The sequence below is a fragment of the Patella vulgata genome, chromosome 2 (assembly GCF_932274485.2).
Source record: "Patella vulgata chromosome 2, xgPatVulg1.2, whole genome shotgun sequence".
Classification (NCBI taxonomy): domain Eukaryota; kingdom Metazoa; phylum Mollusca; class Gastropoda; family Patellidae; genus Patella; species Patella vulgata.
The window spans coordinates 43,473,809-43,484,194 of NC_065880.2; the positions used below are offsets into that span (position 1 = coordinate 43,473,809).

General features: G+C 36.7%; 1 long non-coding RNA gene across 1 annotated transcript; it reads left to right on the plus strand.

Annotated features, from left to right (window-relative positions):
• Window positions 1–3,892: 3,892 nt before the first annotated feature.
• On the plus strand, window positions 3,893–7,124 carry LOC126810565 (uncharacterized). The gene is made up of 4 exons (XR_007675251.2): window positions 3,893–3,986; window positions 4,494–4,687; window positions 6,296–6,394; window positions 6,985–7,124. It is a non-coding gene; the product is annotated as an uncharacterized LOC126810565 (long non-coding RNA).
• Window positions 7,125–10,386: the final 3,262 nt, after the last annotated feature.

Consider the following 10,386-nt stretch of genomic DNA (forward strand, 5'->3'; position numbering starts at 1 on the left):
GGGGCGGCATGACATAAGAACTGTTATTCTAAGTTCTAACTGTATGTGGCTTTGAAAAAATAATTTAAAGTATACATGTAGTATTACTACATTTTAATTTCAAGTAATTTAAAATAAAATTCATAACCATTCCAAATAGTTTTTCCATAAATATTGTATAATTGGGAAATTATTCAGCATTGCTGTAAAATAAAATCGGATTGTAGCCTATATTAAGTAACCATAAATTGATAAGATACTTGAAGACTATTGTTTGGCTTACCACTTGTGACCTTGAGATTAATATTAATCTGTAATAGGACTATCTCATTGTCTTTTGTTTGATTGATTGATTGATTGACTAAATGATGTAATTCTAATTAACACTAATCTTTGATTACAATCTACATCTATTTGGAAATCCACTTGTTTAAACATGCATTATGCAAGAGCAAAATCTGCCTATTACAAGTCTTTCTTCAGGCCTGAAATGTTATCTAAATTATAAATTAGGCATTAATTAACTTATTCAGACCATAATAAACTCTCGATGTCAAGGCTTGCCTTCGGTGTTAGCTGGATTAGATTCCTATTTGCCGATAACGGCCGTTGATAAATAAATCAGAAAAGGTGGATAATCGAGACTATGCTGTTTATATTAATGATTTTAGTAATGATGACCGAGACTATGCAAAAATTTCACCCACTTCTTTCTCGGCTCATAATGGATCAATTTGACTGAAATTTTCAGCAAATTACCTTTACACTATCTAGTTTTTAACTATTATAGCGAGAACTGCCATCTCTTTATCTTATCTCCCATAATATATCTTTAAGTTTACTAAAGCTATATAATTTTCGTTATCGGAGTCACGGTGGCTCATTGAGTAAGACGTTGGCTCGCTAACCTGGAGGTCCCGTGTTCGATTCCAGTGTTGGCCGAAAAGTTCATCTGGATTTTCCGGCGTGGTTCCCCCCTTGACAAGGGGCAAGGTATATAGTCGTTAATGGGGCGATAACCCGAGGCCGCGTGTACACATTTGCGTGCTCGGAAAAGAACCCTTGGCTGTTGACATTCGATATAGGAGTAGGCCATAGCGCCGCTGTCCAGGCATATGTCCGTTTTCATTACCCCAGTCGTAGCAGAATACTAGGACGTTAAACCCCATTTCATTTCATTTCCTACGAGTTACATGGCGTGGTGGTGGTGGTGGTGGTGTGTGTGTGTGTGGGGGGGGGGGGGTATTGGAATGTAGGGGATTTTATTTTAGAGTAGGGGATGGTGTCTTTGTTTCGGAAACGTAATCCCACTACCAATCATACCTGGCTTTTTTACACTTCAAAATTGACACTTGATTGCTATACATAAACCCCGGACTTCCTTCTTTTAAAAAAAAACTTTGATTTAATTTATTTGATCAGTCCTTTATAAAAAAAAAACAATGGTCATAAAACTATATTCGTCTATGACGCGCACTGTGTCGCTGTACCAGTGTAGGGTTATAAATATAAATGAGAGGTGGGGACATCTTTTATTTATGTCATTAAATAACTGACAACAATCATATATTTTGTTGAAATGACAATAAAGTTATAATAACATATTTACGATGTAATAAAATATCATTACTTTATGCCCATAATTCTATTCGTCTTGTGTCTATTAAAGTCTTCCCATAATTTTACTACTTCACTTTTGTCATTTTTAGCCTGGCAACGATGGGTGTTGGTACTTTTGGTTTGATCTTTTTGTCCCATCCAGATGATTATAAATTTACGAATCTCAAATTCAGTTTTCGTGTGCATCGATACCTTCACTGGATATGTTCCAGTGTATGCCCACACTTTTCTTCCACACCTTGTAGAAGGTCAAGACATTGGCCAAATTCATCCAACTGGGAAATGTACACGATATGCATATTACTATAGTTACAGCCCAATATGCCCCCTAAGGCTGTCCATAGAAAGCAATACTTAAAAGAGCTCACCCGAAAGAAAATTACCGTACAGAACTATTAAAAATTAAGTAGGGCTTGGGTATAGTTAACAGGAAATAACCGAAACTGGTGACCCTGATTGTCAAGCTCTAAAGTGCGATGCAAATAATATAATTTTCGTGTAAATTTGATTTGAATGTATTGCCATTCCACAATACAAGAGTAACATATTGTAACACATTTGTTTTAGCTTTGTGAACTCTTCAAATAAAAAGTGGTATCAGGTGGCGGATTACCCACGGTGAGTATCCATTTCCCATAGGTCGGTAATATATTTATTTTCTCTAACATCTACCCTTTCGGAGATTTCGGAGATTTTCTGGTCCACGTACGGCCATCTTGTATTTATGCAAATTTCCCCAACCATAATGGCCGCTCTTGTTATGGAAGAACTGGAGACGACACCCAAACACTTCCTCCTATAATTGTTATTTCTACACTCCTAGCTTAGCTTAGAAAGTTAAAATGCAGAATATAAAAAAAATAATAACTACATAAATTAATTATATAAACGTCTGAGTAAAATAAAATTGTAATATTAAACACATAGTTAAAGGAACTAAATCGCTAATATTTGGGACCTAGAAATTGACAAAAATGGGTCGCAACGCAATAATGTAATATGAATGTATATAAACCGATTTACATTCAATCGTTTCTGTTTTTACTGTAATTTCTAATCAGTTATGTTCGGCGAAATACGCCAGAAGTCTCATGTGAATGGCAATCTTTAGCGTCTGTTTTTTCCAGTCTACACCGATGGTATTCATTGCACATGCTCTCCAGATAAGAATATAGCGTCACTATTTGACGTGACTTGTGGAATATGTCTATCCCTGTTCTTTGAGTCCCTTGTTCCAATGTACCAATGGTAAAATGTTTATTTTGTCTTGAAAATTGGATATCAGAAGCCCATCTTTTCCCTATAGATCACAAGACCAATGTTGATTTGAATTGACAAATAATTCGTGTTTTCAATGTCGAAGATTTTTGATGATATTGAGTTAGAGACTTAGCTACTTTATTCACTTTGAGTGTCCGAAAACAAAGACTTACGTGGTAAATGAAATCCCACACCCCGCCCTCCTCTCCTGAATGCCCGGCGATAGCAAGTATTTCCGATATGGCAGCTCTTAACTGGGGTTGAATTGAGCAACACTGGCAAGCCAATTGCAAATTAAAATGGACCTAAGCGTCATATTTTCCTTCAACGACTGGGCTAATGAAGACGGGCGTCGTCAGGCTATGAGGGAAATTTTGCCCGGACAGCGGCTCTATGGCCTACTTTTATTTCGAATTCCAACTGTCAACGGTTCTTTTACGTGCACGCCAATGTGGGCACATGACTTGGTTTTCATCTCATCCGAACGACCAGACGCTGTCCTTGCCAGGCACACGCATTGCAAATAAAATCCTGGGACCTGTTTCACGAAATTTTAACTAAGATAAAATACAAATTTTAGTAATTTGATTGGATAATATTAGATTGATTTTAGTGCTTATCCAATCAAAATTGAAGTATCTACTAAAATTTGGATTTTATCTTTAGTTAAGATTGCGAGAAACAGGGCCCTGAACTGCAACTGTATTGATGTTTATCTTGTTGTTGGCCCAATCTGAACATTACAAGTAAAATATGATTTCTAAACCTCTCTAATTACAAGCTATCGACATAATGTAGTAAGTAAATAATTTTGCCGAATAATAGAAACTTTAGTACTTCTTACACGATAAAGTTGAAAGAGGTCACACGCGATAGGGGAAACATCAATTCACATGATATATGAGTTGCAGATGGATTGAGCTGATGTCTTCAGATCTGTCATTTTCAGTTTATGACAACAATGACAATATGACGTCAGTCGAGGAAAGGCTATGGGTTTATGTTCATTGGTTGAAGTAAATAAGAGGTGTTACACATGGATATATAAGCGACACTCCACACAGGTTTAGCAACAAATAGTTTTGTTTATTTTGTCGGGCTTGTAAGAAAAGAACTAGAAAATGATGGTAAGTAATGGAAGTTAACATATCTCTATTTATCCATATTCCAGAATGTCTTTGGCGTTTAATTTGCTAGAAATGAAATGAAATGAAATGCGATTTAACTTCTTACTGTTCTGCTCCTAACCTGGGCTAATGAAGACGGGCATACGCCATACAGTGTGCTATGAGGGAAATTTTGCCCGGGCAGCGGCGCTACGGCGAATTTCTTACATCGAATTCCAACTGCCAAGGGATCTTTTACGTGCACGACAATGTGTACACGGGACCTCGGTTTTTCGTCCCATCCTTGTCAGGTCCTCCGTCCTGCATCACTGACAAGGAGAAACCACGCCGGAAAATCGGGATGAACTTTCTCGGCCAATGCAGGGATCGAACACCCGACCTCCAGGCTAGCGAGCCAGCGTCTTACCCACTTAGCCACGTGATCCCCCAATTTGCTAAAAAAAACAACCACCAATTCAATTTAATAATTTGCCTACTGTTTATGGTGCTAAAATTTTCTATTCACAGATTTTTGGACTCTTGAGTATAGTTCTGGTTGTGCACTCAACCAGTGCACAGCTTGATTTTGCTAGCATGTTTTCGTTAGATATTCTCCCAGCAAAAACTCCAAATTGCCATTGGGATGCTGCAACACCAGTACCTGAACAGACTCCACGAGGATTAGATGGCATATGTTTTGACAACGAACCGTATTATAATCAGTAAGTACTTCATAATTGCGATCACGAAATTTGTTATATCATTGCCAAAGGAAAAAAACTATTTGGCGTGTTTTTTTTCTGAAAATATAGTGGAAAGAAACGTTTTAGATCGATATTTGCACGCTGTATAACAAGCACCAACTATACTAATAACATACCCTGTTTTATTTAAAGGGACAATAACACTCTTGCTGGCTTGACAGCTCCAGAAAATAAAAAAATAGCCTTATTCTAAGTACTAGATGTGTTAGTGTCCTACCTGTTGTGTAAATTATCCATTAAATCCTATTTTACTTGTCCAAAGAGTTCAAAAATATTTTTAAATCCAAGACACATTTGAAAAGCTTCACGTCAGGCTTTTCAAATCATTTAGTTGAATTTTCCAATTTTTCAAATTAGGTGTGTTAAGATGAAATTTGTATCATCAATTAATTGGAATATTGTAAAATAGTACAATTTGTTGACTAGAATAAAGATTGGGACATATTATTCAGTTACAACAAGAGTGGTATTGGGTCTTTAAGGGATAGATTATTGTTACTTCATACGAAAGGGTCTTATTATTCTAGACCACATCCGTATAATTCATCAGTTGAAAAATCCGTTTTATATTTATAAGACATTTATTGAACAATACTCAAGAGGAAAAACCCATCTTGTGATTTCTTTAGCATATATTTGAAAATATTTGAAATAGACGAATCCATTCTATTACTCTCTACAGAGATTACAACAATTCTCAAGTTTTATTATATTTTCAACAGATTCCATAAATTCTTCAATGGAAAAAACTATCTTATCATTTCAATAGCAGATCCGAAAATAAACTGTAGTTATAGAACATTACAGCTTATTGTTTTACGTTCCAACATTTCTACAAAACAAATAATCCATTTGATTATTTCCTGAACAGGTTCGAACAATTCCACAGCAATAATAAAATATTTCTTATAACATAAAATTAAATCCATTTGATTATTTTCTGAACAGGTTCGAAAAATTCCACAGCAAAAATAAAATATTTCTTATAACATAAAACTAATTTACTGCAATGTATACGTAAAAAGTTTAGTTATTTCCGACAAAAGTACAACAAAACTGATCATCTATCTTTGAAGATGTATTTCATGGTAATTTTCCGCTATTAGTCCTAACTTCCATTCATATGTATTACGAAATAAGTTTGCTATAACCTCGCTAGCCTGACAAGGACAGCTGTCTAGTCATTCGGATGAGACGAAAAACCGAGGTCCCGTGTACACATTGGCGTGCACGTAAAAGATCCCTTGACAGTTGGAATTCGATATAAGAGTAGGCCGTAGTGCCGCTGTCCGGGCAAAATTTCCATCAAAGCACACTGTATGGCGTATGCCCGTCTTCATAAGCCCAGTTCGGAGCAAAACAGTAGGACGTTAAACCCCATTTCATTTCATTTCACCTAGCTAGTCCTTTTACGGTAATCTGTACAGTAAATGATTTACAATGTGGCGTAAGAATACTAATGTAATCGGGGCTTGCATCATCTTACATCAGCACATTATTGAATAAATTCCCAAGTTGAGCTTTAAAAATGATAATTTTTCTATAATACATACAATTCTCTTCCAGACAACAAATACAGCAAGCTTTGGAAAGAGATCCGGCAGCACAATTTTTCTACGACGCCTGTGTTCGGATGTACCAACCTATGAATGAAACATATTTCCGGTAAGTAGTACTAAGTACATCTATATTTAAAAAAACTAGAGTCACTTAATTTGTAAACAATAGCATGTTGCCTTTACTCGCGTCCAAAATAAATCATAGACAGAAAAATTATGTAAATATAGGTGTTATAGACATAATTATTTATTTCTATGTGTGTATTAAAGACATCATTTTTTTTTTTTTAAAAATTGGACATATAATTACTTTACATTTAGACATAACTGGCGCAGCGGTGCTCAGTGAGTAAGGATCTAACTGACTAGCTGGTAGGTCCCGGTTTCAATCCCGGTGTTGGCCGAGAAGTTCTTCGGGATTTTCCGGCGTGGTTTTCCCATTCAGTGGTGCATGATAGAGAGTCTGACAAGGACTATCTAGTCGTTCGGATGGGACGAAAAACCGAGGTGCTGTGTATACATTGACGTGCACTAAAAAGAATTCTTAACAGTTGGAATTCGTATGGCGTATGGCCGCCTTCATTAACGCAGTCGCTGTAGACAAGTAGGACGTTAAACCCCATTTCATTTCACTACAAATCGCTTAATAATGGATTGCTTATTATTCATGCAACATTTTTTGTTTTATTATTACAGTTCATACGACCAATACACATATAAAGATACGTGTAAAGTTACGCCTGAAATAGTGCTGAGAGTTAATTCCATCGATAAAAATGGTGTTGTTGAACAATGTAACATCGTTAATCCCTACCAACAAAACATCTACATGGCTAAATGCGGGTACAAATTCATTTTTTTTTAATATTCCATGTATTATCGTTTTAACATTGTAGGATTATTATGAATAATATTGAGTTAGGGGTTTAGCCCCCCTAAACTAGATTCCCGGGTGACAGACGGCGTTTTATATAATCATATTGTCTTTTGCATTAATAAGTAATAATTTTGGTGTTCAATTATTTCAGAACCAACTGTATGTATGGTAGTCAGGAAGCTCCCAATAACTTCTGTGTTCCAGACGGCTATATACAAAGATATGCACTCGCCTTCTGTCCTGGCTCCATTAAAAAACAGTGCCGAGCTGTTCGTATCACCATACCAGTAGGATGTAGCTGTAAACGATACACCTGTCTCAATTATCAAAAATAAGTTTATTTTGAATATTTAAAAATACACGCAAACCTTTGTTTTGAGTCCGTTCACGCGAAAATTATAAATACTACAAATTTTAATATTTTCAATATCTGAAACTGTGTATTGCAAAGCAAATTTTATCTAAAATGAACTGAAAATCACTTGATTTAATATCGCTACATACAAGTATGTATGTTATGTTTACAATTATAAAAATGTATAATATTTAATTAATCAGTTTGTATATATCTGAAAATGCACATAATGTCAATATATGTAAATATGTATATAATATTTCACACACCGTTCATCATGTTTATAAATGTTTGTACATAATATGAAATAAAACTGTTATAAGCAACTAGTCTTCCAATGATCCAGTTGTATTTGTGCAATATAAAGACTTGTATTCCAACTATATGTTTTGTGACATTGTAAATAAAATAATTACTTATGCATATTAAATGATTCCGAATGTGTTTTGTCGACTGGAATGACGATTAAGATTGTATAAACGTTAATAAGATTCAAAAATAAATTATTGTCGGTATCTGGATCTGGAGACACGTGAGAGTTAGGTGGTATGATATGGATAGGTGCTTAAAGATACAGTCTCACGACAGTATTTATAGAGTAGTTATTCCCAATAAAAGTATGGCAAATTGAGTATATGGAAAGTAGAGACGCCCAATCTTACTAGAAAAATACTGGATTCCCTGGAAAAACAACCATCGGGCAAGCACTGGGCAAAAATATCAGGGTAACACTAAATGTCAGTCCTAGCGGCTTATTGTCTGCAATCTTGACTCAGGGGTCGTTTGCTATGGTTAGGTGATTTGGGGAACATTGAGGGGTTTAAATGTACAACAGACAGTGCAATTAAACGGCGGAAGAAAAAAAGTTGCCAGACGATAATTATAGAATTGTATGGTAAATGGTGAGTAAGTAACGACAAATACATTCTGAAAATGGACTTTCCCTCGATCACGTTACATGACAAACCTGGCTTTTAAAAATAGATTTTGTATATCTTGGGGTATTTCCTTGCAATTACAACGTTTTGAGAGGGATTAGAAGCAAATTTGTGATAGATTGATTAGTTTGAATATATTGTATTTAGCCCAAATAAATTATTTATCGTACGTTTATAAGAATAATTGGGCGAAACCGGTGGGTGCTAGAGCTATATTATCGTTCGAGAGCCACGGTGACTTAGTTAGTAATGCGCTGGCTGGCTAACTTGGAGGTCATTGGTTCAATCATGATGTAAGTCGAGAAAGTTCCTAGGGAAATTGTTAGGCGATTCCCCTTGTCAATTGCGTAGGTCTTGTGTACACGTTGGCGTGCACATAAAAGAACACTTGGCAGCTGGGATGCACTGGAGAATAGTAGGAATCGACAGTGTTCGGTCAAAATTTCCGCCCGGCGTAAAACCTGTTCGATCTGATGACACAGTTGGACTTCAAACATATTCAGACTAATGTATCTATCAGTTGTTTTCTGCAAATCCCTCTCAACATATTTTAATCTGCAGAAAACTGCTTCATGCTGCGAGATATATTTCATCAGCCTTGTGTATCACGTGACCAGGGGCGTAAATGCGGGGTGTGTGTGTGGGGGGGGGGGGGGTTACACCCCCCAGGAAAAAAAATAGTCGGTCGCAAAATCAGTGCAGTCGGTCGCAAAATAAGAGCAGTCGCAAAATCAGTGCAGTCGGTCGCAAAATAAGAGCAGTCGATATCAAAATAAGTGCTCACCGCACACGTCACGCTACTCACGCAAAACTTTAGTATAAAATAACCTTGTCAACTTAATGTGTTTCACACTTATTCTGTTGTCAGTATGTAGGTCTAAGAACAAAATTTCCCCCAGGGAGAAAAATAATCGGTCTCAAAATAAGTGCAGTCACTGCAGTCGGTCTCAAAATTATGCATCGCCGTCTTAATGAATTAATGAGGTAAACAAATAATGCCAGAATAGATCCCAAATACTAGTCGGTCGCAAAATCAGTGCAGTCGGTCGTAAGATATGAGCAGTCGGTATCAAAAAAAGTGCTCACTGCACACGTCACTCTACTCAAGCAAAACTTTAGTATAAAATAACCTTGTCGACTTATCATGTTTGAAAAAATATTTTTCACCCCATGGCAAAAAAATAGTCCGTCTCAAAAAAAGTGCTCACCGCAGTCGGTCTCAGACTAAATGAATTAATGGGGTGTTTTCTGACCATCAGAATTCTGCAAAATCTCTCCCCAAAGTCCAAGGCATTTCAGAGACCAAGTAAGCGCCCTATTGAGGTAAAGTGCCCTCAGGCCCAGTCCTCAAAAATTAAAAGCTCAGTTACATATCGGCGCTCAATTCCATTATGCCATCATTCTTCAACTCCTTCTCTGTCTCATACTATCTCATCACTATCATATTCACAGTTACAGTGAATCGCCCAGTTAGTAGTGCCACTGGTGAGTGAGTCGTGGGTCAAAAGACTGTAGAATTGTTAGTTCTACTCTCACAAAACAGGCGACATTGACAGATAGGCCTCAAGATTCTGTCCCATTTCTTATCCTCTCGTTAACGAGAATTTGGATCCATATTTGCCATGACATTGACTAAAATTGTCAGGCACAGTCCCAAAAATTAAAAGCTCGGTTACACATCTCAAATTTTTTCGCGCCTGCGGCGCTCGATTCCATTATAACATCATTCTTCCACTCCTCTGTTGTTTTATACTGTCTCAGCACTATCATATTCACGGTTATACTGAACTGCCTGCCTAGTTATGTTAGTAGTACCACTGGCACTGGTGTGTTGGTCGTGGGGCGTCAGACTATACAAAAGTTCTGTCAACTCTTGCAAAACAGGCGGAATTGACAGGGGCAGATCTCGAGATTTTGTCTAATTGACT